At 44.3% G+C, this 27500-nt stretch overlaps 1 protein-coding gene across 2 annotated transcripts in view; it reads right to left on the reverse strand.

Moving 5' to 3' along the window:
- Nucleotides 1-27500, reverse strand: part of AUTS2 (activator of transcription and developmental regulator AUTS2) — a gene marked incomplete at both ends in the record, with an annotated part of 710546 nt that overhangs the window by 672993 nt on the left and 10053 nt on the right. The gene's annotated exons all lie outside the window — the stretch shown is intronic.

Consider the following 27500-nt stretch of genomic DNA (forward strand, 5'->3'; position numbering starts at 1 on the left):
GTACTGCTATATACTAAAATCATATCTCTAACAATACCTTCCACGCCTGACATAGCACAAAAGTTAATTCAGCCAACAAAGCAATACTTGCATTTTGTGTCTCGAGAAGCAGCAATTTATCTTTTTTGTATATATAAATTACACACACTATTGTGCCATTTAAACCTAAAACCTCCCGTTGTTAAATAGAGAATAGAAAGATCTTTAAATACAGACAAAAAGATCAGAGCTATAGCGTGAGCTGTGACAAATGCAAGAGGAACATTACTAGCCTGGAAAAATAACTGCACAAAAGATGACAATTCTCCCCAGCAAATCCTCCCTGCTCAAGCCTACATGCATCCTTCATCTTGTTGAGTTGGTTGGGGTTTATTTTTTGGCAGCAGCATCTCACTTCAGCAATAACGGCAACCCAAAGGTGCAAAGCATGTGTTCATCAGAGCGGATCCCGTGAGACCAGCATCCCTCCCACCCCAAAAACCCAAGAGGGCAACACGTCCCTGTGAGGGTACTGGGAGCCACGCACACAGATCCCATCTGGGTTTCTAGCAGAGCCGCTCACACATTTTTACACCACTTCTGCTATTTTCCCACTTATTGTGCTCAGCGTGCAATATTTAGCGCCCATGGCTGTCTCTGCTGAGGGTCCCTGAGCAGGCGATGGCAAGCGCCGAGCAACATAGATTATGGGCTTCAATGGGAAAATAAAACAACGGCAGGCGAGGCCAGGCAATGTCTGCCAGTGACAACGGTGTACGTACAACATGTTGTAGCTATTTAAAACCCCGTCTCATCGTTCTGCGCCCAATGCCGGGACAAGGTAAGCCAGCCAGGGATGGAGAGGATTCACCTCTGCTAGCAGATGTGCTCTCAGAAAAGGCAAAAATGGTGCAAGGTTGGGAAAGAGAAGGAAAACACATTTTGCAATCTGACCTTTGGGGTTTGTTGTTGAAAAAAACAACAATGGAAATGTTGCAATGACCCACAATGCCATGTTGGTAAGGTTGTTTCTTCTTAGTTTTGTCTCCCCCCTAAAGGTCTTGTTTTCCTTCAGCACCTCTTATAAACAAACTGAAAGAATCAATAACCACCTCCCTCCAACCAAAATCATACCATCTGTTCCCCTTTCTGCTCTTGCTTTTGCAGGCTGCTCTTCACTGTGCGAAGAGGCACCACCTCAGTGCCTCAAGTAACACATTCTCCCTCCTACCCTAACTCGCTGCATTTTACTCTTTCACATAAAATTAGCTCAAACAGTCCCAAAACGTCTGTCTTTTCTCATCTCTTTGCGGGTACCGAGAGCTCACAAACTTCTCTCCAAGTAATTCAATTCCCCTCTCACATATGCTCAGTGCACATGCACTTGATAATGCCATCTCCCAGCAAAAGAACAGACTCAGGGCTCCCAAACTCAAAAAAGGCAAACTAAATTAAAACAAACACATAAATGCGTTCCCCTTTTTGCCTCTGCAGGATGCAAACAAGAACGCTGCCAGTTTGAAATTACTGAAATATCTGTCGGTTTGAATTGCCCCAGAAGGCAGATCCATCCACTGATCCATGACTCCAGTTTGGATCCGATTCACCTCCACATCCTTGTGTTCCTCCCACCTGGCCCTACCTTATTCTTGCTTCATTCAAATATTGTCTTCAACCTTCCTGTTCATGTCTCAAAGCTTCCCAACCAGTACTTTTAAACACGTTTCACACCCTAACGCTGCCCCAAGCCAACATCTTTCCTGAGCAGCCCGACACCAGCAGAGCGGAGGGTCCCTACACAAGCTCACACGAGTCGCAGACATCACGGCTCAGGGGCTCTTTGCAACGTGAGGCAAACACAATCCAGACACTGCCGAATGAGCGTCACTTGCAGCAGGAACAACCGCTTTTTACTGCTTTATTATATTTAAAGCAATAGTGTGTGTATACACATCCACGTATATGCTTTTTTTAAAGGTATAGATAGGATCTTCATGTCCTATCTATGGTTTTATTTTGCTCTAATTAGAAATTAAAGGTATGATTTACCAAGGGCAAACTTCAGCTAGGAACAAGCATTTCGAAAAATTCACCCTTTGGTTTCCCATTTAGTTACACCACAGCAAGGGCCTTGATCTTTATCTCACTTACACCTGATGCAATTCCAAAGGCAGAAGCAGAAATACTGCTAATTAATCCAGTGTAAATGATGGATTTGTCTTGACATCATTAAGATCAATGGCATAGAATCAAACGCTCCTAATTCAAGTCTAACACCAGACGAGCAATACCTGCTATAAGCTGGTCTATGCAAGTATTTAAGCAGAACCTCCATGTTATTGTTTCCTCCCTGTCTTGTGTAACATGTTTTTAAGCAACCAGGACTCAGGGATCTGACTGCTGACGAAGCAACTTGATGAGTAAGAAGCAGGATTCTGCCATCACGGGAGGTGGAGAAAGGTGGAAACTTGCCCATTTCGTAGATCAACACGGAGATTTGTCCCTGGGAGAGCACCCCAAAACTGCTGGGGAGCACTGCTGCATCCCCTACGGCAACGTGAAGGAGAGAGGCAGCTCTGCGAAAGTGATCTACGAGCAGGAACCAAATAACAGTAATAAAAAAGCACTCCACCTGTGGGTGATCATACTTTTTAAGATGGATTAGCAAAATGACTGCTTATTTATTGAAAATAATGGATAGCCTAGTGCTTTCAGTTCGGAAAGGTACGCGGGGGGAGAACTGTACGTTGGCGCAGCGGATTTTTAAACAAACAGAAAACCTATGGCGATGTCATGTATCACGACCAGGAACGAAACAGGCCCATGGCTCTTATGAACAAGACTAATGGCAGCTCTTGGAAAGCACACCGGGAATATAAGCAAAGCAGGTGAAAGAGTCAAATGGAGGGAAAGGGAAACACGGAGAAGAAAACATAGACTTGCTCAGCCTGGCTCAAGATTGATGCCACAAACCTAGATTTTGAGGAATTTGAAAGCAAACGTAAGGGAACGCCATCTCTGAACTAACCCTTGCACCAGGTTCTGTCTCTTGTCTCTGGACTCAGGACAAGCCCAGAGGCACGAGCATCTGTATTAATACAGCAGCTAAAGTGGAAACTATCTAAAAGGAAGAGCAAAACTCTCATTCTGGGCTCTAGGATCTATCCAGTTAGACTTCAAATAGGTTAAGCCTCGGTCTAAACTCCCCTCCCAACATGCTGACTTCATTGTACCTGGGCTGGAGATCTTCAGAGGCGCTTTGCCATGAGGAACCTCAGGAGCAAGGACTTAGCCCAGATTCAGCTGTTCCCTGCACGACCCCAAGTCTTTCAACCATTCCTGCCTATCCATCCTTCTCCACCAGAAAATCATCACATCAATCCCTGATATTTGCAAGCGGTGAAAAAATAATAATAATTAAAACAAAAAAAGCTTGACACGGTCAGAATGATTCAGTAAATGTGTTGCTGGGATTTCGACACCAACAACTAGGAAAAGCAGCGTAACAGCACAAAACGCCTCTCAGAGATTAACTCTGTAAACTTAAATTTAATTTTACACTTCTCTTGGGATTTCATTACGGAGTAGTGAGAAACAGGCAAAGCGAGCGTGACGTTTCACCCGGACATTCACGAAAAATAGGATTAGGAACACCCTAAAGGCAGCGCAGCAGCACCACGGACACGTTTTTTGCAGCCGTTTGTATCACAGCAGCATAAGGGGAAAGTGGGGTCATTCAAGACAACGTGATCTCCGGTGTATATGGGGGTAAAAGGTTTAAGAAAAAACAAAATGCTTCCCTCTGGATTAGGTTTCTTCCCAACTGCACCCAGCAAATCATGGGAGTAGATTAGCGCTGGGTGTTCATTTGCACCGTAATCCTCTCATCCCGGTGCTGTCGCCTTCCGTGGCACTAATGCAGAGAAACACAAAAGGCCTTATGGCTCATCTAGATTCCTACACAACGAGTGATAAATAGCAGGTTATTCCAATTCCAGCTACCCCCATGCAGAACCATGGAATACTTCGTTTTGACATCAACGCTGCTAAACACAAACCACTTCAAGGGTTTACAAATTATTTTTAAACTAAAAAAAAATGCAAACAAACAAAACCAACCAACCAAAACAAAATACACATTATTTCTTTTGCTGCCTGTCACATTCCTATTTGGACATGGAGGACTTGCACAGCACCAAACAAAAACCGCCACCGCTCCTGACAGCTTGTTCCTACCCGGGGGGAAGAGTTAGATGAAAACTGAAACTCAGCATCCAAGCTTTTAAGAAACTAATCCTGCAGATTGCGTGCAAACTTCCTTGGTGAACACAAACAACAGGAGCTGAATAATACATAAAAATATGCTATTGACAGAATCGCTTCTGCATACATCGCTTTCTAACGTCTATGATGGAAGCACCGGAGAATCTTTATGGAAAGCCAGCACTGACTCTGCTTGAAAGGCACCTTAACAAACAAAGGAAGTACATTAAAAAAATGCAGCGCTAAGGCATTATCAAAACATGCATTACAGCTTGTGAAAGCCCTCAGCGAGCAGAGGATTGCGCAGAGCATTGATCTGTCTGTATTCTGGGTGCTTTTCGGGTGATGCCTGATCGTGGTTTACAAGGGCGAGCTCATAGGTCTCCGTTGTTTATTCCTGCGCAGTCTTTTCCTTGTCACTGATAATAGTTTTCAAGCCATCTAGTCTGGGAGGATTCAGGCAGAGGTTTGCCAGAGGCGAAAGGTCAAAGCAATAATGTGCCGACCACGGTCAGAAATATTTATCCGCGCCACAAAGGTTCCGGATAATCAAATAGTTGAAAATTAGTTTTGTGACAAGACTCCTATTCGGATGCTTTCCCTACACAGACCAAGTAATGAGCAGAGCTCATCTCTAAAGGACAGGACACTGTAGGAACAACAGCAATTTGTATTTTCTGTCTCCTTTCCACTCCGCCAGCTGGTTTTCCCTTCATGTTTACTGGTAATGCTGCAGAGCATCAACCCCCTGGATTGCAGCAAAGTATTTACTCACTCTGGAATGGGAAAACATTGCTCTTGTTAAAAATTCCCACCAGACTGAAGCAGATCTGCTCCTCAGACAATATAATGACACTGAGGTCCCCATGAGAACCCCCTCCAAAGCTAATAAAGTGAAAACAAATCCAGTTACATTAGGTTAATTTAAAGAACTTCTCTTTTTTAAGTGTACGTGGAGAGAAAATGGAAGAAACCTACTAAATTAATTTCAGCATTATAAATTTGATTTAGCAAGTGCAGTGTGCACCACTGTGAGAGCAATGACAGTACAGGAACGTTTTAAGCAGGGAAAATAAATTATTTCAAGGGAATGGGGAGGGAAGAAATGACAAATGCATGAGAAAGAACCTGCTCCAATATTAATTAGAGATCTGCTTTTCTGTTTGCACTTGGCTTCATTCATGAGGAACTGGAATTAACAGAAGCTCCAGACTCAATGGAGAGAAACAGGTGGAAACTCAGGCAAACCCGTCCAGAGGTGACAATTTCTGACCTCCAGCAGCAAGGAGAGCCCGGGGTGAGCAGCCCAGGGTCTCAGACCCATTCTTTGCACAGGTAGGACTGATGAACCCCATTTCTGCAGAGCAGTTGCAGTCCCAGCTACAACAAAGGCTCCAGTAAAACTTCACACTTAAAACCAACGAGTGTACCCAAGCTACTGCTCCCAAAGGGGTTTTTAAACCCATCGAAAATGAACAGTGGTCAAGAAAGCAGAGGGCTTCAGCAAGCAAGCAAATTAACTCAGGGTAATACCAACCAAACATGGGAGCAGCTCCTTATGTCTAGTTCCTCAGGAGCCAGGAAGAAGCTGATCACAACACGTTCTGCACGTCTCCTGCTGGGCCCGAGCCCTGGGCAAACCCTCCTGCCTCCGCGCTGGAACAAACGCTCTGGAAAATGCTGAAGGATCCCCGAGCAGCGTGCAGGGCCGGCAGCCCTGCTCCCAGCGCAGCACTCAGACATGCTCCCAGCCAAATGAGGCACCTACATGTTTGCTCTGCAGAGATGACAACACTCTTGCATTTTCCATGCAGTCTCCAGATAACTCATACTACAATTTATTTCATTTTCACAAGAACAGGGATATTTTTTTTTTCCTAGTCCCTGGAGATGCTGACCCAAAACACGCTCCTTTAAAGCAATCCCACGTCTCCTTGCAAAATAATTGGCACGTTTTCTTTTGGCTTGGTATCAATCACGCTTCTCAAATCCCAGCGACTGGCAAGCCCTTGCTGCAGCTATGTATTGTAACTTCCCCCAAAATCAGTGGGACACATGAAAGAACAACAGACTCCGGCCCATCCATCTGCGAGCGTTGGGGAATTTGCACCTCGCTGCTGTGGGACGATGCTCTCGCTCCCCATGGCCCTGATCCAACGGGGGGAACCTGCTCCTCCACCTCACGGTACCGCGCAGGAAAAACAAAAGCAAATATAGCACATTAATTGGACACAGGTAACACCAGCCATGGATGTATTCAATTACCAAAAAAATAATAAAACAAATTAAAAACCAGACAATGCAAGGAACAGCAAATTAATACACAAGCTCGGCTCTTTTATATATAAAGCATCTGTCAAAATACTTAAGTGTTCACTTTGTTGTGCAAGCAGGAGGTTATGATTTTGCAGATAGTCATAAAGCAGGGCAGCGTTATAAAAATCAGGGATTTGCTTCATTGTCTCTACTGGTTTACAGTTACTAATTATGAGACTGTGAAGTGCCAAATGGTCAACAAGCAAATCTAATTGTTATTTAACTGCAGCCAGCCAGGCTGTATATGCACTGACAATACACATATGTACATTTAGTACACTGTTGCTTTTCTGTGGAGTCAGCTATATGAAAAGGAAGACAGCACCATGTCTCCCAGTTGTTTTGGGTTTTTTTTACCAAAAACATGAGTATTTGCCTAGGAGGGGAAGGGAAGTTTTGAATTGGTGCTTCTGGGAGTTTTGTTCCTTTCTTTTAATTGCATTGTTGTACTGAACTTTTCTGGGGCACTACATTACAATGCACTCCACAGAGCTAGTCTATGACAGTTCACCTTAAAGGATTAGGCAACCAGGGAAAAGTATTATCGCAATGCAGTTTATGTGGACCTGGAATGTATTCTCCAATGAGATTAACCTATCTAATAGGATTTGGGGAAGCTTTCAGGGCCATTAGGATGCCCTGTACATGCTAAAGGCTCCAGATGCTGTAACCATTTGATTTAATCTAATCAAGACTGCCTAGGTGTATTTTGTCAGTGGATGTTTCTGTCATTTTCATATTACATCTCAATAGACAACTTTCATCCAAGTTCCATCGTGTACAAACAGGCAGATGCATTTAAGGCTAATCTTCAATTATAAGAGGCACTAATTATTAAAGCCCTGATTTACAGCTGGTTATAGTCTAATCTTGCACCGTATAGAGCATTCCCCCGAGTGCTGAAGGGATGCTCCACGTCCCCACTTCCCTTTATTTTACCTTATAAACCATTTTACCCTGTCGTTATTTGTCATTCCTTCTTAGGAGGAACCCTCGGTGCCCCTGGGTGTCAGGTGCTGTGCAGATGAGCAGTGCTAAGGATCAGAAAGAAATCAAACCATTCTTATCCCAGCGCTCTTGCTGTGCAAATACACATAACCGGAGGAAGCTGCAGGCCAGCGTGTAATGGGAGAGCACGGCTGGAGAGTGAGATGGAGGAGGCCGCTCTGCAGACATCTCATTTGATAAGCAAAGACGATGCTATAAATCGCACTGATGAGCACTTACCCTCTGGGAGCGAGCAAGACCCCTATGAGGGATGAGCAAGTGCAGGAGTTACCATCTGCTCCGGGGCTTTTAGCTGCTAAGAAAAATATTTCCTTTCTCCACAGGTAAAACTGAGATCCTCAATATTCATTCTTTAAATCCCTCCTAGCCTGGAGACAAAACCTAAGGCCTCATCACAGCCTGGCGAGCATCTCTGGCTGACCGAGAAGTTGAGAAGGTCTCTGACACCCCCCAGAAAACCTACAAGTGTCAACTGACCAGCAACTGCGCACATACAGCTTCCACCAAGCAAAGAAAGCACTTAAAAGTGAGAGGGGATGAAGCAACATCTGGAGCATCCAGGTGTGGCTTTTGTAGGTTCCTGCTGATTTGCTGCCTCCGTCCTCACAAGCCCAGAGCAAAACGAGATCTTTAGGAACCAAGAGGCTGTGCTGAAGAAAGTTCTGACCACCCCTTGAGATGAGCATTCTCACAGGTCACCTTGGCTGTCAGATGTCCATCTGTGTCATTTTAAGCACATGAGGAGCTGCTCTATCACCAACTGACTTTAATCTGAACTGGGCTGGCTCAGCAACGCTGCAAATCTGTTCAGTCCTCTCTGTTTATTTTCGAGGACTAGTTCAGGCATCTCTTCCTCAGTGACATTCAAAGGAAAGGAGCAAAGATGGAAGCTTGTAGCAGCCCCTGGGCAGGATTTGTCCCACCCTGTAATTCAGCCCTCCCAACAGACCCAAATTCAAGAGGTACAGGCACACCAGCAAACGTGAACTGTTTCAGCCGATCCTGACTTAAAAGGCTGTGAGGAAGCGATTCCTTATTCCCTGAGCACCTTTTCATGCAACTAGCTTACTTCTTAAATTACTATTTTTATCATTATTTTCCAGTGGAAACAATCATTTTTTTAGTATCAAGGCTAAAAGACCAAACACATGTCCCTCACAACTCAGAAACGCAATGTTCCTCCAAAAGAATTCAACCCTGCCCCTACAAAAATGCCACTGTCAGCAGCTTGGTCCTGCTGCAGAACAAGCACCATCACTCGTCCCCCCGGGCTGGTGTAAACTCAGAATACACCACAGGCACAGCACGTGGTTTATCTTTGTTTCAGGGGCTGGCTCATATATAGCAATTTGTGATTGTGAACAGCAGCAGAGGCTACAGAACCAGCGTTTCAGGAGACACCAAAGCAAAGTCAAGAGGGATGCAAGGAGGCAGATGCTCAGCTCTGTAGTGCTGGGAAGTGTCACTGATTTCAACAGCTTTATATTCAGGTGTAACAATCACCCGTCCGGCCTGGTGCATATTGCCAAATACCAGGTGTTCCCCAATCCCACGCCAAGGCAACCAATGGGCAAGTCAAGTGAAATCCATCACTGGCACATACTAATAACTTCATATGCAAATCGATGGACTCATTCCAACTCTTTTCCCTGTTGCACTCATGGGAAAAGACAGGTTTAGCTCTCAAATTCCCTCAAAATGCTTAAGCGTTGCATTTTAGAAATGCGAATTAAGTCTGCATTCAGGAAGTTCCTTTGGACATAGGCTGGTGCTAACTCAAATTAAATTATAGTTTTGGGGTTTTGTTTCTGAAACAACAAGTTGTGTCACTTCTAGAAGCCCTGCCAGCAACGAGAGGCCCCGCTGCCCAATTCAATCCAGAGGCACGTTGTGCAGAGGCGAGTCTGGCTCTGCTCAGGTGCTGCAGGTCACCTTGAGCAAGTCACTCCATAGTCCCAGGGCTGCCCTGTCCCACTGCAGAGCTCTCACAGTTACTCCATTTGTGCTCGCTGAATACTGTTGAGTATTTGGGAAGACTGAAGGAATGCAAATACTTCTGTGGTTTTTCACATTGCTGCAGTTTAATATTATTTTTTTGCTGTAGCGTTTTTTGCAATGCTATTTTTTTTCCTCTTTCTCCTGTGCAATGGGTGTTTCTATAACAAAAGCAGCACAAGCTACTATAGCTTATACCTCAATTCCTTTGGGCTCTCTCCTGTTCCACATATCCCTGTTCCAAGGCTTGGATGGGAACGACCTGGAGTGAGGAGAAACGCAGGACAGAGTCCACATTTTGATGGAGACTAATGCCAATTCCTTAATCTGACATTTGGCTTCAAATTAAAAGCCATCCTAAAACAGTCTGTGACACCTCATGCCTAAATTAAGCAAAAGCTGAATGCAACTGTACCAAATCCAGCTGCTGCTTAAACAACAACAAAATAAAAGCAGTCTTACAAACCTTCCACAGCCCCATCAAGACACACAGAGCAAAAGTACAATATGAAAGGAAATAACCTCTGAAAATTACTAAGAATAGGCTTAAAGTGAATGGTTGACCCACTGCTAGTTTAGACCTTAAAAATCTTCATTTTCTTCTGAGCTCAGACTTCTGTGTCAACTTTGCAAAGTCTGCTCTTTAACAAAGCTGACATTAAAAAAAGAGGAGCTATATCTGATCTCATCAGCCATTCCGTCTTTAAAGCATTTGCCTACAATCCGCACCAGACATACTTAGCAAACTTTAAAATACAGCCTCTCAACATTGTTACAATTAAGTCACTCTGAAATGTCATGAAAAGCAATCTAGTCCCATTAAAATCTTCACACTCTCATTAAAAAAGCACTTACAGACTCGAAAATGTTCCTAATACATTATTTAAAGACACAAGATGTACAGTGACTAAAAACCTTGTACAGAAAGGGAATAGCAACAGTCTGCTTTAAAAAAAAAAGCCCGTGCACTTGCAAATTTGTGTTATAATTAGGTAATTGGGAAACTGCAGGTACAAGGCAGTTCGTAATGTATTAGGTTTTGTCTAGGTTTTATTTATTTATTATTAAAGACAGAGGGAAACGGGTGCTTTGTTTTTATGGGAGTAAAAAAGCCCACTGCAGGCAATTGATGATGGTTGTGCAGGTGACACACGCCAGTCGCCTCTTTTCCTGGAAGGGGTACAGAAAACCCCAGAAATCCCCGGATCCCAGACAAAGACGCAGTCACTCCAAGTTGTGCCTGTGAGGACTGGAATAGCAGGAACAAACACCAACGAGCTCACCCTGTAACAAAGTCACTGTCCTCCTACCAACGCCGTATCATTTTTGATGCGAACAGCAGACGAAGGTATAAAATTTGCATCTTTATTGAGCCCACCGCTACATGAACCGTGTTCCCCAGGGGCCCCGAGCAATGAAACAACAGCTTACGCTTCTTCCAGCAAAAGCTCCTGCTTCTCCCTGCACCTCACCTCATTTAAATACTTTGATTTTAATAAGGTTTCTCGCAATTTTGACCAGTCCAAGAAGGGAAGCAGGCTGCAGAGAGGCATTCAGGCTACAGAAAAGGAAAAGCAATATCATTTGAATGAAAGAATAAGAAAGAATCTGACAAGATGGATTATTGAGAGAGGGATCCCTGCTTTCAGCAACACCGGTACAAAGCCTTCCATTTCAGCAACTTCAAAACAAATTTTGGGGAGGGAGAGGCAAAGGAAAACATTATTCATTTACAGAGAACAAGGGGCAAGAGCTCCTTATAAACTCCCTTCCTAGACAAGTTTCCAACTCATCAACCAAAAAAATTAATTCAATCTAATTCAACTTCTGAGCAGTTTCCTTCTCCTCAGATGCTTCCAGGCACCTCTCTGCCTGTTCTCCAGGAAAACATGGGACACCACACGGACTCGGTTGGAGCATCCACCTCACTGGGTGCTCTGCCAAGTCCTGTTCTGAAGGTCTACGGAAAACCAAAACAAGCTCACTGCACAATGGGTCTATCCAGAATAACCAGCCACCCGCACGGGTTGTGACTAAGGATCTCCTTAATCATGCTCTTCGGCAGCCTCGACCCGCATTTCTTCCACAAATGTTTCCAGCAGATTTCCAAACCCACATCAGCTTCTCACACCCACCCAGCGGTGATGATTTCCACAGCCCACTGCCTGCGCACACGAAGAAATATCTGCTTTCGCCTGTTCCGAGCCTCCTCACTTCATCTGACACCTCTAGAACTTGTATGAAGAGCGTGAACAGTCACTCTCCATCTACCTTATTCAGGGCTGTATCAACGTTTATCACATTCCCGCTTAATCTTCACCCATTCCTTACACTCAAGTTATTTTCTCTCTCTCTGATCATCATCTTTGCAGCCTGTGAACCTCTTCCAGTTTTATTACACCCTTTAAAGACAGGGGACAAAACACTTAAGACATAGCAAGCCACGGATGTGCACATTTTTGTTTTCTCCTCCACTTCTGCTCAACAAGCCCATTTCTGCTGTGAACATTCATGAGTCCTGAGCTGCTGTTTCTTTGGGACTGTCCTCAGAGGGGATGGGAAAAGGTATATGGAGGATGTATGAACAGGTATCATAATGATTCATTACTTGGGATCCACAGTCAACATACTTAAGGGACATCCAGAAACTTGGTGACCGTAGGCATTGCCGCAGCATCTGGTCCAGGCTGCAAACCCCAGAACTAGAAGCAATAACACTCAGCTAAAGTGTCAGAATAACATTCATCTTTTGGTACTCTCAAGAGGGGGCTACTAAGGCGATGAGTAGACTACGTGAATGAGTTTATCTTAGAGAATAACAAGTTTATCTTAGAGAAAGCCCATTGCAGGCAATTTATGATTGTTACGCAGGTTAGAGAAAGGCAGGGGGGAAGCACAGAAGAAAATGAGATGAAAGAGAGGCACATAAGCATCTTTTACAAATGCCAGAGCCCTGAAATAATGTCATTTTAACTGCTGAATGCACTTCAGCTTTCAAGGAGATGCATCACGACAGCTAGCAACTTCTCCAGCCATAGACAGCACAGCCCCTTCTCAAACAAGCTCTCCTTAGCTCCATGTCTGCACCTTGCAAAATCCGCTCCTGCTCTCAAATGTGCCCCTGGGCCCCTTCTGAACAAAGACACCAGTTAAAGGGAACAGCATGATCCTCTTGTGACACAGACCATTACTCACCAGCAACCCAGTCCACAGCACTGCCTTCTTTTCACTTACGAAATGACTGTATCTCAACTTGGGCCTCCAAGAGCACAAGTCTCTTACTGATCTAAACCTATGAATACTCCAGCCCATGCAAAGCTCCTGTAACCATTCTCCCTGGAAAGTAAAAGGAAGGCCTCTGAAATACTGGCTGTTCTTGTACGAGGTTTATCTTTCAACAACATCCTTCTCAGCTGTGCTCCTTCCAGTAGAAAATCCTGTCCCCACAATCCCACCCTTGCTCATACTCTGACCTGCTCCAGTTGTGGGGTTTTTTTTCAGCAGACCTTAACACTTGATGCAAATAGAAAAAATGTTACAGGGCATAAAATAGATAAGAATGATCTGGACATGTTTTATTACAGTCCTTTATCATTTAACACACAACAGAGGCGTGTATTGTGAAATACCACGCACCCCTGAAGGTGTGATACTCTATTTTAGTACAATGCAACAGCTTCCACAGGAGAACAGCTTGTTCTAACCTCACATCTAGTAATTTCCAAAAATGCAAGGACAAACGCTAGTCCCCATAAAAAACGTGCTGTTGCGAGCACTGACCAAATTCAGTTCTCAGTGAGAATGCAGGGAACTAACTACAGCTGTTCCTCCCATGGTTTAAGTACCTGAACTTGAATCTCCAAACAAAAAGGCAGGGTCTGGTAAACATAAAGTTGTTTCAGTTTCCCCCCTACACCTCTCCTAGTGCTGGGGGATTCCCACAGCTCTAAGATTAATGTTGCAAGAAAGAAAAAAGCCAAGGAGAAGGTTTAGCTAATCAAGGCAAGGGACCATTCCACCAGCATATGAATGTGAGCAGGTAGACTGCATCCATCCAGCTGCACCCACTGCCGCATGCCCTAGTATGCACACAGCAACTGGTATGTACACAGCAATGGGTACGTATGGATCCAGGTGCTGAAAGAGCCCCAATACCTGCAGCTGGGGCTGGAACCGAGGCAAATGATGGAACCGGGACATTCTGCCTTCTGCTCTGAGCAGTCACTTGCGTTGGTCTCATCTTCTACGTGTTAGGACAAAGTCACAAAAACTACATAGCAGAGAGAAAAAACTCTAAACTGCATGTCAGTAATGTTGAGTCTCATCCCATTCCCCATTTTCCCCTTCTCCCAACACATTTAGTCTCATTTCCTTTCTGCTCCTCCATACCAGAACTCAAAGAACATTCATCTTTACTGCTCGGAGAGGACAAATGAGGCTGCCCACAGCAACCGACAGCCTTCTGCCTCCTCTGAAGACAACAGTAAATTGTTCTGCTGCCTCAACAGGCCACTGCAATCAGACCTGAACAAAAACATCCCCCAAAAAACCCTACAAAACTTGATGCAGTGATGCTACCTGAGCTGGGAACACTTGCGCAGAAAGAGAAGAGCTCCCATTCCCACAAGGAAATACCTGAGAGTGAAAAGGATTGCAGTCAAGCTAAGACATGGACAAACTGGCTTTGGTGGTGGTTTTACCACCTCGTAAAGTCTCCCGGTCTCTCCTTGCCGTGCAGCCAGCACTGATTCACGGCAGACATGCTCACCCCAGTGATTTGCAGCACCCTCCTTCCCCCTCTGGAATCGCCTCCTTGGGTCAAGGGCACAATTTCCTCCCTCAGCCCTTCTTGGTTTGGGTGAATCACAGAAAAATCTCAGCAAGTCCAGACATTATTTCAGGTTTTCCTCCAGCCTTTATAAAAGTGATTTGTTATGTTTATTATTATTATTTTTTAAATCCCTTCAATTTCAAGCATTCCTACAGCCTCCCCTTCCCACTGGGACCCCTTTGCTGCGCAGGACACGGGCTGGAACACTCAGCTCGTCTCAGAGGGCAAGATAAAAAGGATCGATCACGCTGCGGCAAATCCACCACGAATCCTGCCTGTGAACGCAGGGGAATGTGGCTGGCCCCCAAATGACTCATTTACACCCATGTGTAGGTGCAAACACAGCTCTGTTATTCCCATGGCCACCCATGTCCATCTCCTCCACCCACAAGTTGCTCATTCACCATCTCCTATTTACTCCAACACATTATTTTGGATTCTGTCTTTTTTTTTGTGCTTCTAAATCTTATATTCTACTAAAACATTGGCTTTGCAAACAAGTGTCTTTTCCAGGGAAGCAAGGTGAGGAACAGGTACCGCCCCGAGGGCTACTGCCACTCAAGCATTTCTCCACCTCCGCAGCATCCCCGCGAGAGCAGGAGCGGCCGCAGAGCCGGCTGGATGTCCAAGGGGCAGATATCTGCCGGGGTCAATGCCACGGGAGATCTCGTTTCATGGCAAAACAATTGCTCATAAAAATTCCATTTAAGTTACTATAACTTAACATTGTCCAAATGAAAACCCAGGGGCTACGACTGAACCCCGGCTGACTCTATTGAGTTGAAGGGCATTTTTTGTGCTGTCTTGCCTCTTTATTTTTTAAATATTCATTGATCTGAGCAAACATAATAATCACCATCTGTTGTAAGCGCAGTTGGAATGGAAAAAAAAAATAAATCACATGGATGGTGTAAAACGGCGTAATTCCTCTGACCCCAGCAAATCCATTCACACTCAGGTAAAGCATTTCATGCAATTTCTGTCTGAAATTGCTCATAACATTAAAAATGCGCCTTTAGCCAGAGGGGTTTTAGTTTCGTTCCTTTTGTGACGCAGGGCTGCTTTTTGTTTCCTTTTGTTCTAATGCTCTTGTACACTAAGTGGAAAAGGATCTCAGATCTTGACATCCCACTTCACTAGAAAGATGTCACACGCAGCGACATCCGTGCCTCCGCCTGCCGAGTCAGGCAGTCAAGCACCTCCTCAGCCCCCTCCATTACCGGCCTGAGACACTGAATAAATTCCCTCAGCTCCTCCAGAGGGTAAAAACAACAAAACACAAGCAAGAATGTTTAATGACTCTGTGCAATGGAAAATAAATGGCTTTAAAACACGAGTGCTTTTCGGGAAAGCAAGCTTTGCGCAGCTGCAGGAGGAACCACCGAGCACAGGGCCAGCCCAGTGTCCTCACCATGGGGACCTGGCAATGCCCCAAGTGCTCGAGATCCCCTTTGGTTCCCCAGCCACTTTCCTGCTGGGATGCTCTGTGCCAAGCTGGGGGGGGCACAAGGGACCCTGCACGTTCTGCTTTATTTCTGCAGATGCACTGCGTTTACCCAAAATCAAAACAGTCCTGACTCAGGGGAACAGCCTTACTGGGGACATGGACCAACTCACGTCCACACTGCTCAAGGATAAATCAGGGGAAGAGGCTTTGAGGAAAAAAGTCCTGTGCCTATGTATTCCTTAACTGCTTGGCATTTCACAAGTTGTTTAATAAACTCAATGTCAGCAGTGAGGCTGGAGCGAGACACCACAGGCTGGGAGCAGCTCCAGCAACAAGGTCCCCAGCAGAAGCTGCAGCAGCTTTGTGCTCAGCCATGTGCCATTTGTAAATGGTTTGGGCACCACGGCTCAAGACACCCAACACAAGGCAAAACAGCGGCAACATCTTGATATAGCTGGTAATAAACACAGGGGAAAAAAGGAGCAACAAGTACAGGTGAGATTTTCCAACGTGGACAATGAATGGCAACAGATTAGTGAAATCTGAATATTAAGCAGCCACGGATGCTTTTAAAAAACAAACAAAAAAAACCCGCAACACCGCTATCCTCCCAATTACTACCTTATATTCTCATCTTGAGACAACTTCTGCAGCCAAAAAGGTACAGACCACCCTGAGTCCAGGACGAGACTCTTCAAATGGTGAAAGGAATTGATTTTGAGCAATAGGGGGATTTTTGCTGGATTTGGAGCATTTTTATGGGTTCTGGTGAAAGCCAGCGCTGAAATGATGCTGGACTTCAAGCGGAATGGAATCTCTCATATCGCTGGAGCAGGAAACAAACTGCAGGAAAGCTCAGTGGTGTAGGATGAATAGCTATCGGTTTCTACCTCTGGTGACTTGCGAATTTATTATTATACTCTTCTAAAGCATATCACACTGATCTCAAACCTTCATGTTGTCACGGGTTTCCTGGACAAGCAGGATTATTTCGGTATTAATCCTTTGCTAGATTTAGCAGCGCCTCAGATGATGAAACTCTGCATGAGAGCCAATCCCACTGATTTCTCCACCTGACTTGTCTTGGCTCCCTCGACAAGTACTGACAGGTATTTATAAGACCCTGGCATCATTCAGCCCAGGGCAATTAGCATTATTTTGTAAAAAAGGACTTTAAGTGCACGCAACCATACTGTAACACGGTTCACATTGCACTTGTCAGGCTAACAGACAGGGGTTACATTACCCATTACTTTATAACACACCTATTATCACATTTTTCCTGGGTAACACTGAGTCGGAGTCTTTTTCGACCCTTGGGGACCCTTCTCACTGATGAGGTGGATCTGGCCATAAAAGGCAAAGTGACCTAAAATCTGAGGCTTTAAGTGTTGCGTAACCTTTAGAAAATAAAATAAATAAAATAACTACGAATTAAATTTCCAAATAAACCAGAACTTCAAGGGAAGAATCTCAGCTCAGTATTCGGGAGCCTTTAGCCACATGTTTCCAGCTAACATTTAATGTAGCTGGAAGGCTAAATCCCTCCCTTTCAAGCAAGAATATGGCCTTTAGGTTTCCCATCCCAAGGGATTAAGAATGGAGAAGTGGGTTATTTGCATATACTCTCAGAAAATGTATATTGCCAGAAACTGAAAGAAAAAATAAACAAACACTAATACCTTCCCTCAGTTTTACCCCACAAAATCAAGAGAGTGGACAAGCAAAACAACTGTCATGATAAATCATTCAACGCTTCTACTTGTCAGACCGCTTCTATCACGGGACTTTGGGTAGACCATCAGGGCCAGATAAAAGCACAAAACCAAAACCATCAACCTGTATTTCCTGCCTTGATGTTTTCACGTCACATCAAAGATCCAACCATATGTACAACCAGGCTCGCTGCAACCCAACATCACCCATGTGGGAAAAAGCCTAATGTTACATTTGCTGGGCCAGGTTGCTTTATGTCAATGCCACAGCAGAGGTTTCCTTACCTGTCCAAAACCCAACAAAATCCCAAATATCACCACAACAGTAGAGCATTACAGCCTGGTTTGGGGTTGATTTGGAGCAGGGGAAGATTTTGCTTATGTGCTCTCTGCCCTGCAGATGAAAGCCAGAGGAATCAGCAATGGTTTTTCTTCTTTGTGCACCATGAAAATTAAAATCCCCAGCCTGTTTGGAACACGAGTCTGCTTATGTCTCTGTGTAGTAACAAAGTGTAAACTTTACCCTGTACAAAAGATAATCACAAAGGAAAAATTCCGCTCAAGCTCTCTGTTTTCACAGGGATACCGAGAATAAAAGGTGCAAACAACCCAGAAGGGAACAGGGCTGACCTGTCCCTCGCTCTTTCTTCAAACACTAACTCCATCCATGGCTCTCAGCACAACAGGCTGATTTATCGGCAGCAGGTTCTGCCTTATCCAGGGCATCACCTAGATGTTATGTCTAATTTCAGAGGCAGAGAAAATACAGGCTCTTGAAAACATCGCTCCCCCTGCGCTGAGCAGGGCAGCGAGCTCGAGCCCCGGGAAGCTGCCGGACGGTTTCCATCAGCTTGAGGAGCACGATGCAATCTCACAAAAGCCGAAAATGAGACTTTACGTACACACGCACAGACACACAGAGAAAATTGCTATCAATTATGCTAGTTAATTATACATTATAATAGAATTAGAGTAAACCCTCCTCATTATCTCCCGGCTCAGCCCCTGCTCCGCAGCGAGCTGACCACATGCTGCACTAATGCCAATAGCCCTCGTGCATTAACCTTTATCTGCGCCTCCCAGCCTCGCTGTTTGCTGTGCGAATCGGGCTTGTTTTGACCTTGTTCCTGGCTGACCTTTCATTGCAATCTAACATTTGTAGCAGTCCAGGAGACTGGCTCATCTCCCACGACCTTGCTACCATGATACATATTTCTACAGGATCTAAAACACGGGACGCCGTGTTTTCTGCCTTGCCTGCCGTTGGAGGTCCGTCGCCTTTCGCAGAGAGGCTGTGACATTCCCAAGACAGTTTACAACCTCTGCTGTATGTTCAGTTATTAAGAGGAAATCCTGAGGGACGTTTCATTATCATTATTATGGTTACTATTTTACACAGGGGCTGTCAGAAAGGGATAATCACACACATGCCGTAGTACCCTGGTTGTGCCTCTCCTGGCCGCAGCAGCCACACTGAGATCCCCTGACCAGTCTGCATCCCCAAAACTGTGATTGCAGCAGATTAAAGGGGCCTTTTACGGCTGTGATTCACTGCTAAAGGAAGCAGTTTACTGCTGGAGAGTCAGACTGATGGTGTTTAGCGCAAATACCTGCGTGGGAACCCTGGTTCTGGCGAGCAACACATCCTTAAGCATCAAGTCTGACAAGTCCTGACTCCACAGACTTGCACTGCGGGGACAGAATCATCTTCGTGCACAGGAGGAAGCCATGACCTGCATAATATTTGCTCTGCAAAGTATATATGCTGTTTTTTCTTAAATAAAATAAAATAAAAATAGAGAATAAAGTTCTCCTTCGAAGGATTACAGAGAAAAACCCATCAGGAGGAAGAAGAGCCTTTACAAAGACATGAAGTCCCAACTGCCACACAACTGATTTGACACAGCAGTGCAGTAAAGACAATAATTTAAGTCCGCGGGAGCGCGGTGAGAACAGTTTAACAGAGACCCCTCCTTTTCCACCACAGTAATAACGGAAAGCTGCAAACAGCATCCTGGTTTCAATCTCTGCTGTGCATTCCCTGTAACCATTGACTTCCACGGGGGTTTAGGTGTCAGAGATGAAAACTGAAAATCACAAGAAAAAAGAAACAAGAACAGAAAAAAGACTGAAAGTTTAGCCCAAAAATGATAGAGGCTTCCAACTTGGCAAAGGGCGGCACACACAGGACCACAATGAACCCAGCGTCTCTCCACCTGCCCCAAGCACCCACCAAAGGCACAAGGCAGACACAAAGTCCTCCTGGCCCCCAGCATGTGTCACCACCGGGAAATGCTGGGATTAGAGGGAAAGAGGGGTTTTGTTTTGGTTTTTTTACACCGACCCTTACCTCTCCTGATATATAAAGCTTATTTAAGGATCATCGATGGAAGTCACAAATAGCTACATTTTTTTTAAAATTGCTTTAACATTTTAAACCCTCAAATGTCATCCAAAATAACTGCAGTCAGCCCAAAGAGATGGCATTTTTCACTTTGCAGCTGTCCAGTGGAAGACCTGTGCAGAGCTTATGTCTCGCTTTCAGACGGCATCACTGCTGCCTTGCAATGGAAACTCTTCTTTCCTTGGGGAGGTTTAGGGAAAGATGCTCTGAGCGTGAGGACAACCAAGGCTGTGCCACTCCATCCAGAGAGAACCAGGGAAGCCCTCAAAAAGCGTCTGGTTAATGGACACAAAAGCCATCGACCACTTCCAGGGGGAGCAGAAGGCACGAACCAAAGCCCGTGGTGAACCCGCCGGCTGGTCTGACAGAGCCTCTCCCCGTCTTCACGGTGAGATAATCTGGCCTTTAAACAGGGTTCACAGCACTCAACCCCCAATCTGCAGAGCAAGGGAAAGCAGAGCGAGCAGGCCAGCGTGTCAGGTGTTGGGGTGAGATGCTCCTCTAATACCTTCCAGGTTTTGAAAAGGCTTTTTATGCATTAGATCCACCTTTTTTTTAATACTATGAGGACAAAACTGCACTTACAGGGGAAAGGAGCATAAAAAAGGTAATAAACATTTAATGATCCAATAATTGGTTATATCAGAGTAATCACTGTTCAGTAATTAACTCCCATTCCTGCTTGCTCATTTGATATTTTCTGTACCCTTTGATAGGTTCCTGTGACTATCAGCATTCCTTAGAAACTCTTACACTGAAACCTTTTGATGAAGCTAAAAAGCAATGATACCATTAATCACTACACACGTCCCAGCGGCTTTCAGGCTCTGAGATGGGGCTTTCCTCTCTGCACATCCCTCCTCAACTGCCTTTAATACGGCCACTTGGCCCTGGAATTGGAGATTTTCTTCCTTGCTTCTTCATGTTACAAGAAAAATGAATTAGCTGTACATTCTCTGTGCCAAAGGGTTAGTGGGAAAGCGCACCAGCATAAAGCTACATCTTGAAAGATAAAAAACCCGAATAATTACATTGCAGTATCATGGAAGAATAAAGGGAACAGCTGGCATGTTGTTGCAGCGTAAAACTAGAATTAAACTCAGGTTTAGTGTCACTTCCAACTAACTGCCCACGGTAAGCAAAGCGGTTTTCTACAACCAGTCCTCTCCTACTCGCAGCAACACAAAGTGCTGAGAGAGCCCAGTTTGCTGCCACGGCTCCAGTTCAACCCTGCAAATCACACCAGAGCTCAGGAAAGAGGGTGAGGGTCCCCTTGTGAGAGCACCCAGAGGACCAGCTTCATCCAAACGGGTGCTTCTCCAACCCTGCTCCTACATCTAGACAAGAGCAGCGAGAATTTTAGGACAAACTAATACAATGGAAGGAGGCTGCAGTTAGGGTCTTTAAAGATTAAAAATACATTACACAATGTACCTCTCTAAAGTAACAGCTCGATGATTTAACAGCTCTAAATGTGTTTAAGAAAAATGATGATGGAGAAATGCTGACTTCTGTTTTGTCCAAAAAGATACTTTCTTGGGAGTGAATTTGATCTCAGTCACATCAGTACAGAGCGAAAATAATGCCATGGCATTTCCTCCTACTCTACACTCATTGCAGCCAGACATTTCTTCAACAAAAAGTTCTTTCTCAAAACAACTATCTGCTGAACTTAGGACTAGTAAAGCTATTTTTCCACTGCAGGAAGCCTTTGCCATACATTTATTTCCAGTTGTTACCATTTTATATCAAATCAGCCATTGGCTGTCAGGACCCATGAGCAACAGGTGCTTTTCCTCCAAAACATATACCCACCTCCACTGGCACAGATTGCAGAGCAGTAACTTTTGCCTCAAAGGTATTAAAAGATCAGGGCTCACAGAAGAACACAAGAAAGACCATCGCCTTCAGAAGTCAAATATCCCTCCCAAACTGTCAATATTATGCAAGAGGCTGGTATCGCAACATTTTAATTGCTGCTATATGAATTAATGAAATGGAAGTCAGCACAAGGAATACTGATATTGAACATGAAATTTTGAGTTAATCAAAATCACGTGCATGAAGCAGTCAGTTATGTGCTGCACCAGCTAGTGGGATTTCCTAAAGCCCGCTGAGTCGGAGCTGAGGTGTTTGCATCTTGAACTGGAGGGAATGTAAGTTGTTTGTATGTTACTCATGCACTTAAAGGCATTAGTAGTGATGGGAAGGGAGGGAGACAGGGAAACAGATTGAAAGGGGCAGGAAAATTAGAGAGAGCTCCTTGCCATTAATGGAAAAATAACTGCAGAGTGCTGTAACAGATTTCTCCTCTTTTGTATGCATAGGAATATTTATTTAATCAATGTTCTGTAACAAAACAGGCCTCTGGTGAGCTATTGTGGAGAGTGAACTCCATTCAGAGAGTGGTGATTTGAATCCTGCCACCTGTTCAGCTGGTACTGGAGAAAGCAACAATATGTGGCTGGATGGGAAGGTGTCTGCAGGGGGGAACGAGGAAGCACCCCCGGTAGCTTCCCAAAGTAATTACCCAGAGTAATGCTACTTGCCAAGGAAATCTTGATGACTTGTCATTAACAGGAGGTACTGCAAGCAAAGCTGCACAGTTTCTCCCAAGCTTTCCCTCAAAATAAACTCATTTTTAAAAAGGCACTGTTACGAAGCCTCGCATTAAGGATATATTTATGTATATACTTAATAACATCCTGCTCCTGACTGCACTTATGCGTATACTCATTCTAAGTGCACTGTGCTGTGATTTTTAACAACATTTTCAAGCACTGTCTTAAAGAGGGACTGATTTAAACATCTGCATAAATACTGTCCTTAAATAAAGCCCTGACAAGGGCCTACTGCAAAACCTGGGGATATTAATGAAAGCTTCTCACTGGACTAAGTTTCTATCTTTCTCATTTCTGCACTGTTTGCTGCAAAAGCAGACCATATATATGAATTTTGCATTCATCTTGCACAAACCCTATCACAAAGCTGCTTTGTTCTTAAATTTGCTACACAAGGATTAAAAAAACCTGCATTTATTTATGTTTTATAGGACAGTCAGTAACAGAGATACACCAGTTTTATGACATACTACACCTGCAGACCCGGGCATTGACAGACCTAATTTGTTTATGTCCATCACAAACATCAGGGTTAGTAATACATCCTTTAACATTTCTCACAGGTAGGGAGTTTCTTCCCTATTGTACAAGGGATTTAGGAAAGATATTACCATAAGCTATCCTTGATATCCACCACAACTGGGACAGATAACATTCTAAGTGATTTAAAACTGAAGCAAGCCATAACCAAGCAACACTAAATTTTACATCATTAATGATCGTAACGGTATAAAGATAGATGAAGCACTAATCAGAATTTCAGTGGGTTTCCCTTTACATGAGATTTCTTTAACAAAGTCACTGCTGGCAACAATTTTAACGTAAAATTATAGTTTTATTTTAAAAGGTGCTTGACAATAATACAAGTGCCTCCAGTTATTTAAATACATGTTCTAGCCAGGTCCCTGCTAAATGTATATAAGCACTGGTGTTTTGATGTCCTACAGTTAAATTATGTAGATAGTTTATGTTAACCACTTACTGCCTGAGCATCCTGTAGATGCTAATAAAGTAGCCAGGCAATCTCTAAAGAGGGCAAGTATTATTAAGCCCATTTTGAGGACAGGAGAACTCAGCTATAGCAAAGCTAACACTCTAGCTCAAGGTGACACTTAAGCATGTATTTGACTTCACACTGAACAGTAGCTCAGACTTCAGCATTGTCCCCATAGGCCTGGCTTTTCTCAGTCAAGAAACCCCAATATATGAGCGCCTCCCCTGAGCATACACATGGATCCAAGCCCAAATCTATCCTTATTCAGCACAACTACAACGCAGGTGCTCCCACAGCCGTGCCAAACTGGGCGGGGAGTGATATTTCAAGGTTGAGAAAAATCAGTGTGCTTACACAGAAACAAACCCGTGTCTCCCAAGGACCAGCTCAGCATCTTAATTAAAGAGCGTGTTTGAAGGACAAGAGATATCAAGAAGAGTTGTTTTGGGAGAGATCGGTAGAAACCCAAACACACCAGCAAGAGCATGTGGCAGAAGGTGGAGGTGGCCATGGGCCACACAAGATCCCTTGGCCCCCTTCGGTGTCCCAGCTGGGCAGAGGGCTAAACTGAGCAGGCTGCAAAACGATAGACAAAAATAATTAACAGAAGTGGAAAAGAAGGATCTTTATGTGTGTTACCCCTCTCACTCACCAGCTTTCCCCTTTTGATGGTGTAGAGAGCACGAGCAGCTCCATGCCACATCCTACAACCTGCGCATCCCACCACGCAAACGCTGCACCGGCCTTTGCTGAAAGAGGCACTGCAGAGCTAAAACCCACCCCAGACAACCCACACTTGAAACTCTGAGAGTAGGAAAAAAGGTAAAAGCTGAACAGATTACCCCATAGTCTGAAATATGTGGAACTGCACAGTGTAAAGGAATCCTTTGTATGTGAACATAAAACAAACATCCAAAATATTGAAAGTAGAAGCCCAGCGCAGCAGACTAAAAAAAACCCCTTAAATTTCAAAGCCAATTTTGTGGGTTTTTTTCCATTCTCTGTGTATTTTTCCATGTTATAATTGGCACTTCCCTCCGGGACTTCTTGGAAGTCCTGTCAGTATGGCCGGCAAGGCCTGAGCGAGCCCGGGCAGCGGTGGGACCAGGGCCTGGGACAGAGGTGCAGCTCACCCCGTGTGCGACAGCATGCGAGACGCCTCCTTCCCTGTGTATTCAAAAGGATATTATGTCAGATATCATCAATAAAAAACCCCTTCCCTAACCTACAACATAAACTGACACAGTCAAGTGCAGCCTATCCACACGAAAATGTGGTGACCCATACTCTAACACTGTAATCTAATCCTTGAACTAAAGACAGTTTAATGCCTTTACAAATCCATATGTTTTCTAATACCACCATTGCTGTCAGCAGACTACAGGAGAGGCTCTTTGAAGATGGAAGGAAAATGACAAAGCACACCATTGTGAAGGCAATTATATGCTGCAGTAACCATTTTACAATGGCCCATATGGGCTGTATTTCAACAATGCAATTTCCAAATCTGCCTTAGCAAACATATATCTCTGTCCCAATTCCAGGTAGGTTTTGCAAAACAAAATAAGACCGCAGCCAGAACAAATCCAAAATATGGATAACAGATGTAAAAATATGCCAACGAGGATATCAGAGCAATTTTTTGTCAGAGTACCAAACAAAGAGAGCAGCCACAACAGACCTTGCGAGGCTATTCACAGCAAAGCTCCCCATTCGAGGGACTCAGAGACCTGGTTTTATCAGAAATCTGACTACACACTCGCATGCTTTTCTGTGTAGCTGCCCAATCCACTGTCGCAGCTGTTGTCCCATCCACCTCCCCATAGGCTGCAGGGCTGGGGAACTGCAATCCCCATTTATAAACTAAACTCAGACATGAACCAAGGCCATGCAGGCTTATGCCAAATCACCTCTGATTATCCAGGATTAGGGTCTCACTGAAAGGAACCAAAAAAAAAGAAGAAAAAGGAAAAAAAAGGGTCCTTAGACCTCTCAGAATCATGAAGGGCCACGCACTCGACCTACAGGTGGGATCCAGGCTGCAGGACACCAGTTGGACCGTCCTACATTCATTAGTACCAGCAATAAAGATGGGAACAGACACGAACATCTTTCTCCCTGAAGTGAAATAGTAATAAAAAACGCCTTAAGCTGCCCGTAACAAAGACAGAAATGGTAAAGGTGAAAATTTACAAGTTCATTGCCAATTCATTACCAACAAACGGGCTGCATCGTATATCGTACATTTCAACGCCAAGAGCAGCATGCCGAGGGTATTCCTGCCAGTTGCACACGCACAGCATGAGCAAAAAAGCACCAACACAAAGGGAATGTGGAACTGGGTTTTCAGTAGCCAGGTCCTGCAAAGTGCACGATCCAGTTCTTATCACTGTCAGCTCCTCAAAATGATCCAGCGAAGCTGGGCAAGAGCATTTCAAAGACTTTAATCCACGTGAAATATTGCTTCCTGGAACCGGAAATTCAATCCCTAGCAATGAAAACAAAAAGCACACTCATAAATGTACCTTTCAACTTGGCCAATATAGCCATACTTAGGCTCGCTCCCTCTCAATAAAAAATCCTTTACTCATTAATATAGAGGAAACTTGAAATGATTGCTGTAATTGCAGTTAAAAAATTAATCATGTTTTGAGATAAATGCAGATAAAAGCATGTTTTACTAATTATCTTTTGAAGCTTCCCCTCACGAAAGATTAAAGGTGGAAGAAAAGTTGTTGAAGTACTGAAGACAAAAAATCCTACCATTTGAAATCACTTTGAAGCCATGCACCTCGTGTGATTGATCCTTAATGTCCAGCTGGATTTAAAACAGAGACTTTTTAATTCAGAAAAAGTATACCAGAACATGCCCGTTGGGGGGTTTTATGCAGACAGCTCCCTGAAAACAGCTGCATTTTGCAGCCACCGCTCTGCAGAGCTGCAGCCCCCCAGCTGGGGCAAAACACTTTTGAAAGCTCAATTGAAGAATCTGGGGCTTCATGAGCTCTCTAGACCTGCAGTCATATCAATCTACCTATAAATTAATGTTAGTGATGCCAGTGTCTGCAACTCACTGAGGTGATGGGAAGCAGCCCAGCGATGCAGGTCTATGGGACAAATGCCACCAAATCCACAACAGGTAAGATTTTTCACACTCAGGAGGTACTGGCATCAGCTATTTAAGAGGACGCTCTAATCACCAGCCATGCGGGTTACACACAGGCCACGTGAGGACCTATTTCCATCCCTGGGGCTTTTAAAGGAATGCAGGTTATCTGGGGTGTGAGTTACTCAAAAGCAAGGCTGGTGCTTCCATTCACAAGCCTGACACTAACATGGCAAATAATTCCCTTCCTGCTCCATATCAACAGCCTATCTTACATCAGTAGTTTGCAGACTGTTTCTTAGAACCTCAAGAGCATTAATTCAGAGAGCAAACCCAGTGACCGCAGGCTCAAATGGCCACAACTCCACTGGAAAAATGTCAGGCTTCTGCAAATTGAAACGTTGAAAAATACTATTACATAAAATTGCTAAGATACTTTATAGCCATTTCACAGACTCAGTAATGATTTACATCAAATTACAATTGCGCCACTATATATGAAACATATAAATTTCAGGAGAAGTTTCCTTACTGGCAACCGCAATCACCTGCACCGTGACAGAACCAAAATCCATTGTTACAGCGCAGTTTTAAAAGCGTTTAACCGAGCTCAAATGCTACAGAAAGTCAATGTCGAGGACTCTTTAGTCCTCTAGAGCTTCAAGAGTTAGGACAGATGTGAAAAGGTCCATCTGACACCTCTCTTCTAAGGGAAAAGTCCCACTGTAAAGAAGATTATTCTCCAACAGTTGCCTGCTCTGTACTTCTTCTTTGCTGCTTTCCCCTCCCCTCCGTATCATTTGGCCCCTTCTCATCTCAGC

Source organism: Nesoenas mayeri, assembly GCF_963082525.1.
Source record: "Nesoenas mayeri genome assembly, chromosome: 20".
Classification (NCBI taxonomy): Eukaryota; Metazoa; Chordata; class Aves; order Columbiformes; family Columbidae; genus Nesoenas; species Nesoenas mayeri.